At 37.7% G+C, this 8,556-nt stretch overlaps 1 protein-coding gene across 2 annotated transcripts in view; it reads left to right on the top strand.

Moving 5' to 3' along the window:
* Nucleotides 1-8,556, top strand: part of Armc4 (armadillo repeat containing 4) — a 194,176-nt gene that overhangs the window by 91,086 nt on the left and 94,534 nt on the right. The gene's annotated exons all lie outside the window — the stretch shown is intronic.

Raw genomic sequence — 8,556 nt, 5'->3', positions numbered from 1 at the left:
GTCAGGCAACCCTGCGCTCCTGCTACCCCGGAGCTGATCCGGCCGGATGAGGCCTGTGGCCCTACCCAGAACATGTTCTTTACCCCCAAAAGTTTACCACTGGTGTTTTTAAATCAGTTGTTATGCTGGACCTAACAAACCCTGTTAGATATGTGGCTCATTTTGCATATTCTCAATGTGTTGTTCTATTGTGGAACAGACATTTAATTGTTAGAAAGTGTTTGTAGAATTACACGGTCCCTGCAGAGTCAAGAAGTTAGTATTGTCAGTTTTATTTTAAATTAGTCTAATTGGATGAAATAGTATGCTATGTGTAGAGTACTTTTTTTTTTGTTTTTGGTGTTTTCGGAACATGATTTTAATATTTTCAACTGCTAATATTCAACAAACAGAATAATTATTTTAAGATTTATTTTGTTGTTATGTCTCTCTTTTCATTTCTGATTTTATAAATTTGGATACTGTCTCTGTGCCCTATGGTTAGTCTGGCTAAATGTTTATCTATCTTGTTGATTTTCTCAAAGAACCAGCCCCTGGTTTTGTTGATTCTTTGTATAGCTCTTTTTGTTTCTCCTTGGTTTGATTATTTCCTGCCATCTACTCCTTTTGGGTGTATTTGCTTCTTTTTGTTCTAGAGCTTTCAAGTGTGTTTGTTTCTGGAGGCACTCAGAGTTGAGTTTTCCTCTTAGCACTGCTTCCATTGTGTCCCATAAATTTGAGTATGCTGTGCCTTTATTTTACTTAAATTCTAAAAAGTGTTTGATTTCTTTCTTTATTTCATCCTTGACCAAGTTATCATCAAGTAGAGCTTTGTTCAGCTTCCATGTGTATGTGTGTCTTCCATTGTTTTTGTTGGTATTTAAGACCAGCCATAGTCTGCGGTGATCTGATAGGGTATATGGGATTTTTTTCAATTTTCTTGTATCTGTTGAGGCCTGTTTTGTGACCAATTATATGGCCAGTTTTGGAGAAGGTACTGTTAGGTACTGAGAAGAAAGTATATTCTTTGCTTTAGGGTGAAATGTTCTATTAATGTCTTTTAGATCCATTTGGTTCATAGCTTCTGTTAGTTTCACTGTGTCTCTATTTAGTCTCTGTTTCCATGATCTGTCCATTCATGATAGTGGGTTGTTGAAGTCTCCCACTGTTAATTGTGTGAGGTTCAATGTGTGCTTTGAGCTTTAGTAAAGTTTCTTTTGTGAATGTTGGTATCTTTGCATTTGGAGCATAGATGTTCAGAATTGATTTCAGCTTGATAGATTTTTTTTCTTTGATGAGTATGAAGTGTCATTTCTTATCTTTTTTTTTTATAACTTTTGGTTGAAAGTTGAATTTATTCGATATTAGAATGGCTACTCCAGCTTCTTTCTTGGGACCATTTGCTTGGGGAAAAATTTTCCAGCCTTTTACTCTGAGGTAGTATCTGTCTTTTGTCACTGAGGTATGTTTCCTGAGTGCAGCAAAATGCTCCATTCAGTTTACATATCCAGTCTGTTAGTTTATGTCTTTTTACTGGGGAATTGAGTCCATTGATGTTAAGAGATATTAAGGACCAGTGACTGTTGCTTCCTGTTATTTTTGTTGTTAGAGGTGAAATTATGTTTGTGTGACTATTTTCTTTTAGGTTTGTTGAAAGATTTCTTTCTTGCTTTATCTAGGGTGTAGTTTCCCTCCTTGTGTTGGAGTTTTCCATTTATTATTCTTTGTAGGGTTGGACTTGTGGAAAGATATCATGTAAATTTGGTTTAGCCATGGACTATCTTGGTTTCTCCATCTATGATAATTGAGTGTTTTGCTGGGTATAGTAGCCTGGGCTGGCATTTGTGTTCTCTTAGGATCTGTATGACATCTGCCCAGGATCTTCTGGCTTTTAGAGTCTCTGTTGAGAATTTAGCTGTAACTCTGATAAGTCTGCCTTTATTTGTTACTTGACCTTTCTAATATTCTTTCTTTAGTTTGTGCATTTGATGTTTTGATTATTATGTGACAGGAGGAATTTCTTTTCTAGTCCAATCTATTTTGGGTTCTGTAGTCTTCTTGTATGTTTATGGGCATCTCTTTCTTTCACCTAGAGAAGTTTTCTTCTATAATTTTGTTGAAGATTTTTAGTGGCCTGCTGATTTGGGAATCTTCTTTCTTTTATACCTATTATCCTTAGGTTTTGTCTTCTCATTTTGTCCTGGATTTCCTGTATGTTTGTGGTAGGAGATCTTTGCACTTTGCATTTTCTTTGACTGTTGTATCAGTGTTCTCTCTCTCTCTCTCTCTCTCTCTCTCTCTCTCTCTCTCTCTTTCTTCCTTTCTTTCTTTCTTTCTTTCTGTTTTTGTTTTTTTTGTTTTTCGAGACAGGGTTTCTCTGTATAGCCCTGGCTGTCCTGAAACTCACTCTGTAGACCAGGCTGGCCTCGAACTCAGAAATCCGCCTGCCTCTGCCTCCAGGGTGCTGGGATTAAAAGCGTCACCACCATGCCCGGTGTTCATCTTTTTTTCTTTTGGTTTTGTGTCAGTGTTTTCTATGGTACCTGAAATTCTCTCTTCTATCTCTTGTATTCTGTTGGTGATGCTTGCATCTGTGACTCCTGTTCTCTTTCCTAGGTTTTCTATATCCAGGGTTGTCACCCTTTGTGATTTCTTTATTGTTTCTATTTTCATTTTTAGATCCTGGATGATTTTTTTCAGTTCCTTCACCTGTTTGGTTGTGTTTTCCTGTAATTCTTTAAGGGATTTATGTGTTTCCTCTTTAAGGGCTTCTAGCTGTTAACTGTGTTCTCCTGTATTTCTTTAAGGGAGTTATTTATGTCCTTCTTCACATCCTCTATCATCATCATGAGATGTGATTTTAAAATAGAATCTTGCTTTTTCAGTGTGTTGGGTTATCCAAGGCTTGTTGTGGTGGGAGAACTGGGTTCTGATGATGCCAAGTATCCTCAGTTTCTGTTGCCTGTGTTCTTTTGTTTGCCTCTTGCCATGTGGTTATCTCTGGTGTTAGCTTATCTTGCTGTCTCTGACTGTAGCTTGTCCTTCCTATGAACCTGTGATCTAGGTGTGTCAGCACTTCTAGGAGGCTAGCTTTCTCTGGGCAGGATTTGGGTATAGAGAAATGTGGCACAGGGTTAGCTCCAGGGCGCAATGGAAACTGGAAAGATCACTTCCCCAGTTTCTCTGCAGTTCCTGTGTCCTGTGGGCTCCATGGTGTTTCCCACTTAGGCCAGGTGTTTGAGCAATAGTTTCGGTCTCACCTGTGATCTTAGGTGTGACAGCAGTCCTGAGAAACCTGCTCTCTCTGGGCAGGATTTGGGTAGGGAGAGCTGTGGCACAGGGTAAAGTCCTGAGCACAGATGGAAACTAAAAGATCCTGTCAGTATTTTTATCTTCCAATAATGATATCAGGTAATTGTCTTGTTACCCACATGTAAATTCTTTGGAACAAGTCACTTATATATTCAGTATCCAAATACATCACTACACATATATGTCACTGAACACTCATACTACTTTTAAAGTGTAAGTTTGTTATTTGATACAGTTTAACTTATCATTTTTTAATGTTATGGCTAGTGTACTTGATAATTTAGAAATGAGCTAATTTTTTATTTGAAATAAAAAGGTCAATGTTAACTTTTCATCCAATATCCCGTTGTCCCAGTATCATTTGCTGAAGTTGACTTCTTGCCTTTGCAGTGATGTAGCTGGTTAGATGGAAAGACCCCATGCAGTTGGGCTCCAATTTTCTTGTATTGTTTGCTGGTATTTTATGTTTTTGTAACTTAGGTACATTGTCTCATGATTATATTTTACCATGATATTTCTGTCTGGTTTTAGACATTATGAACTGATGCTTAACCAACGTTCCCCCTTTCCCCACTGACTTATTTTTCCTTTTTTTGCACCAGGGCCACACTGTTTTGATCACTTTAGCTTTGTAATAAGCAGTATGAATCTCCCAAGTCTTTAAGATGCTTTGGGCTATGGTTTGGATTTCTAGCTAAAATTTTGCATCATTTTATTTAAATTTTTATAAAGTTGTATAGTTATAATAACTATTGTTGTATATCATGATTAATTTGTGGAAATGTAAAAAACTTAACTTTTGAAACCATAACACACAATGACTAATAGTTGAAACCCTCAGGATGAACTGGATACTACAGCCTCCTTTGGGTCTGCTGCTCCTTTGGAGAATCCATATCTGAATCCATATTCAGGTACCTCATTTGCCTAGCAACGTTTTGCCTCCCAGCCTTGGCATTCACTCATCTTTTCTTTTGTGTTTGGTAAGGCTGCAGGTCAACTTCTGTAGGTGGTATCCTTAGAGCTGTAGCTATGGCACACTGTGTGTCTCTTGTTGTGATGCCTGTTGCCCAGGACAAAGAGGTTAAAAGTGAAGGGAGTTCCACTGTTTCACTGAGATGGAATTGAGATAGATGAATGAATCATATAATGATTGTAAATGTTTCTGGGATATATTATTGATGACCCAACAATGGATAGCAATGAAATCAGAATAATTATTTTAAAAATTTTTGAGATTTATTTTCTTTTTTGTATATGAGTGTTTTTCCTGGATGTATGCCTATGTACCACATGTGTGCTTGGTGCCTGTGCATTTCAGAAGAAAGTGTTAGATCCCTTCAACCTGGAGTTACAAATGTTTGTGAGTTGCCATGTGGGTATTAAGAACCCAAAGCAGGTCCTCTGCAAGAGCAACAAGTGCTCTCAATCACTAAGCCACCTCTCCAGTTTGAAGTTCTGTCAGTTATTGCCATGTCTTGAATATGTATCATTTCTTAATGTTGGAAGATTTGAACACAAAGAAACTCTCCATTTTGTAAAACACATATTGAATTATTGTAAACGATAGAGACCTCACTAAAGATTAGAACTCATTTTTCTTCCCAAACTGTATTTTGATACCCATCATCTGTCTTCTCTGTATCTCCCTCCCCTAACATCCATTTATCACCATTATTTTCTCTACTTTTATGAAGAGACTATTTTCAGGTGTTTTAAATGGGTGAGACGAAGTAATAACTTGTTTCATCTGTCTTATTTCCTTTAATATAATTGTCTATATTTCCATATATGTTATTGGAACATTTTAGGCTTTTATTCTTTCTGTAGCTGAATAGTATTCACCAGCCGGTGGACACTTACATTACTTTCATATTTAACTACTGTACACAGTAATAAGCATAGGCCTGCACATTTCTTTTTGATCTCCCTGATACTTCCATTTGATATCTTTCTTGCACAGAGAAATTAAGTGTTGCATAATTTCTAAAATTTCAGTATTTTCCATATGTTATTTGTTACCAATTCCTGTTTAAATACATTTTCTGTGATTTCAGGGGTTTTTCTTTCAGCTTTAGCTTTATTGCCTAGGGATATGGTCACTTTTTATAAACATATACTTGCACTGTCATTTAAGAATTGATTAGTGTTAAGGGTGTAGCTGAGCAACAGCTCATTCACTGAGCCTAAGCAAGGCCCTAGACAGAGGGTTGGTTCAATCTCAACTAAATGAAACAACAAAAATAAATATTAAGTTAGACCAGATGAATGTATTGCTTGGCATTCTCTCTATATTGTTGAAATTTTATTTCACAAACCCCCAAGAAAAGGTTTGTACCTTTGTCAAATCACAGTTATAGTTTTGTGTGTCATGTTTTCTCTGTTTGCAGTTCTTCTCTTTGGCCAGTATGAGCCCTCCTTCATCTTCCTCTGCTAGTTCTCCCTGCACCTCCAGATCTTCTGTCTTCCACAGCCCCTGCCTTTGCAGCTGTACTGGGCACTGACTCACCCTTAAGTTACTCAGGTTTTTGTTTTAGTGACAAAATTCCTGAGAAAAATAATTTAAAAGTGGAAAAATTTACTTTGGATCCCAGGTTCCATAGCTGTCTCCACTGAGTTTTAAGCTATCGTGAAATACAGCAGCATGGCCCAGGACATGCAGTAGAGAAAAGCTGCTTATTTCACGGTGCCAGGAAATATAAAGGGGAGCCAAAGGAAGGAAACCAGAGAGGAGAGTGTTCTGTAGATAAGGTGTACCCTTCAAGGAAATGCCCCCTATCATCTAATGTCTCCAAATAGGCCCCATTACCTTTCAATAATGCTGTCACATGACTAATACATCAGTTGGGTCAGAGCCCTTATATACTTGCCACTTTCCCAAGTTCCCTCCTCTGACCCTTCACGTGACCATGCCTTTGGGAGACATTTCACACTTGATCTTAGCCAAAAGGCCGAGAAGCCATGACATTTCACATTTAAATCATAACTACCATAATAGATTGTCCAGATACTAAATGTTCTTTCTAGTCTCCTGTTCAGCCTCGGATACTTCATACTGTCTCTGTCTCCCTCATCCTGCTCAGCCTCTGATGTTCCATGCCAGGCTGCTCCTCTATGCCTGAACTCCCCTCACCGTGGCCAGGCATCTCAGTTGGCTTTCAGTAATGTCTTCCTCATTACTCATGTTATTTCTCCCTTGGCTTTATTTCCAAAGTTTTACTTAATCCCAATGTCTAGAATCTGAGACTTCAAAACTATTTTCTCCTACACTCAAGAGATTCCCACAGCATCACTAATGGTTCTAGCCCTGTGCTGGGCTGTGGCTATGTTGCCCTCTCCTCTTGATGACTGCTCACTCAGCCTTTGTTATGCTGAAGGGCTGGGGAAGGGAGAGGTTTTTTTTTTTTTTTTTTTACTGTCATTTTTGAAGGCTATAGAAGTCTAACTTGATAATTTTCTCCCATACTTTGTAAATGTCATCCTGATGCCTTCTTGCCCTTGTTCTGTTGAGAGATCAGATTTTATGCATCATGGTTCTTTATCCAAAATGTCCTGCATATCCCATTTTTTGTTAATTTCAAGACCTCTTTGTATTTGGATTTCAGCAATTTGATTAAGTGTACATAGGTATGGGTTTTAAACAATTATTGTTTATTTTGTTTGGGGTTTACTGAGATCCTTGGACCTGAAAATTGATGTTCTCCATCAATTTTAGAATAATCTCAGTTATTATCTTCACAAATATCTATTTTCCTCCCTCCTTAGTACTCCAATTACACATATATTATTTTATTTAATAACATTCCACAGGCACTTGACTCCTGTTTCTTCTCTCATTTTTTTGGTCATTACTTTTCTCTTTAAAAAGTCCTTTCTTTCCCCCATGGGATTCCTTTAATGATCTGCAAGTTCACAATGCTCTTCCTTTGCCATGATCAGTATGCTGTAAGCCCATCACATGAATTCTTTAATTTTTCTACTTACATTTTTAATTAGATATTTTCTTTATTTACATTTCAAATGTTATCCCCTTTCCTAGTTTTCCCTTCAAAAATCCCCTGTCCCCTCCCTCCCTGCTCCCCAACCCACCCACTCCCATTCCTGGTCCTGGCATTCCCCTATACTGGGTCATAGAACCTTCACAGGAAAATAATTAGTGTTTTATTAACCTAGAATTTCTATTTAGTTTTCACACACACTGGGGGCAGACAGAGAGTTAAATGACACAAACTGCTCATCAAGACCAAGGAATACTTATTCAGTGGGTTATAGAGGTCCTAGTGTACAAATCAACCTCACCCAGTCCTGGGAGAGGTATGAATAGACAATAGGTAAGCCAAGTATATGTGTATGTGTAGGTATATAATGTGTACAGTGGTAGCTGTCTATATATCTACTCATTAAATTTTAAGATAAAAATCAATGATTTTTTTCTGTAGGAAAAAAAGGCTGCTTAAAGAAAATTCAAGTAATTAAGAGATTATGGGTACAGTATGATATAAAAAGCAAAATATTTTGTTATTTGGAGGCATAGAAGGCTATTCTGAAGATTTGCTAAAGCTCAAGATCAGAAAGTAAGTGATAAACCCAGCAACGTGAAATATCAGTAATGAAGAAGAGTTAAAAAGGAAGACAGTAATTTTATGAGGTTCCATTTGTCAATTCTCGATCTTACAGCACAAGCCATTGCTGTTCTTTTTTTTTTACATATTTTCCTCAATTACATTTCCAATGCTGTCCCAAAAGTCCCCCATACCCTCCCCCCTCACCTTCCCTACCCACCCATTCCCATTTTTTTTGGCCCTGGCGTTCCCCTGTGCTGTTCTATTTAGGAATTTTTCCCCTGTGCCCATATCTTCAAGGCTTTTCCCCACTTTCTCCTCTATAAGTTTCAGTGTCTCTGGTTTTATGAGGAGTTCCTTGATCCACTTACACTTGACCTTAGTACAAGGAGATCAATTTGCATTCTGCTACATGATAACCGCCAGTTGTGACAGCAACATTTGTTGAAAATGCTGTCTTTTTTCCACTGGATGGTTTTAGCTCCCTTGTCAAAGATCAAGTGACCATGGGTGTGTGGGTTCATTTCTGGGTTTTTAATTTTATTCCATTGGTCTACCTGTCTATCGCTATACCAGTACCATGCAGTTTTTATCACAATTGCTCTGTAGTAAAGCTTTAGGTAAGGCATGGTGATTCCACCAGAGATACTTTTATCATTGAGGAGAGTTTTTGCTATCCTAGGTTTTTTTGTTATTCCAGATG

This window comes from Mus caroli, chromosome 18 (assembly GCF_900094665.2).
Source record: "Mus caroli chromosome 18, CAROLI_EIJ_v1.1, whole genome shotgun sequence".
NCBI classification, from domain to species: Eukaryota; Metazoa; Chordata; class Mammalia; order Rodentia; family Muridae; genus Mus; species Mus caroli.
Note: the sequence above shows the minus strand (reverse complement) of the source record. Positions and strands in the feature narration are given on the sequence as shown.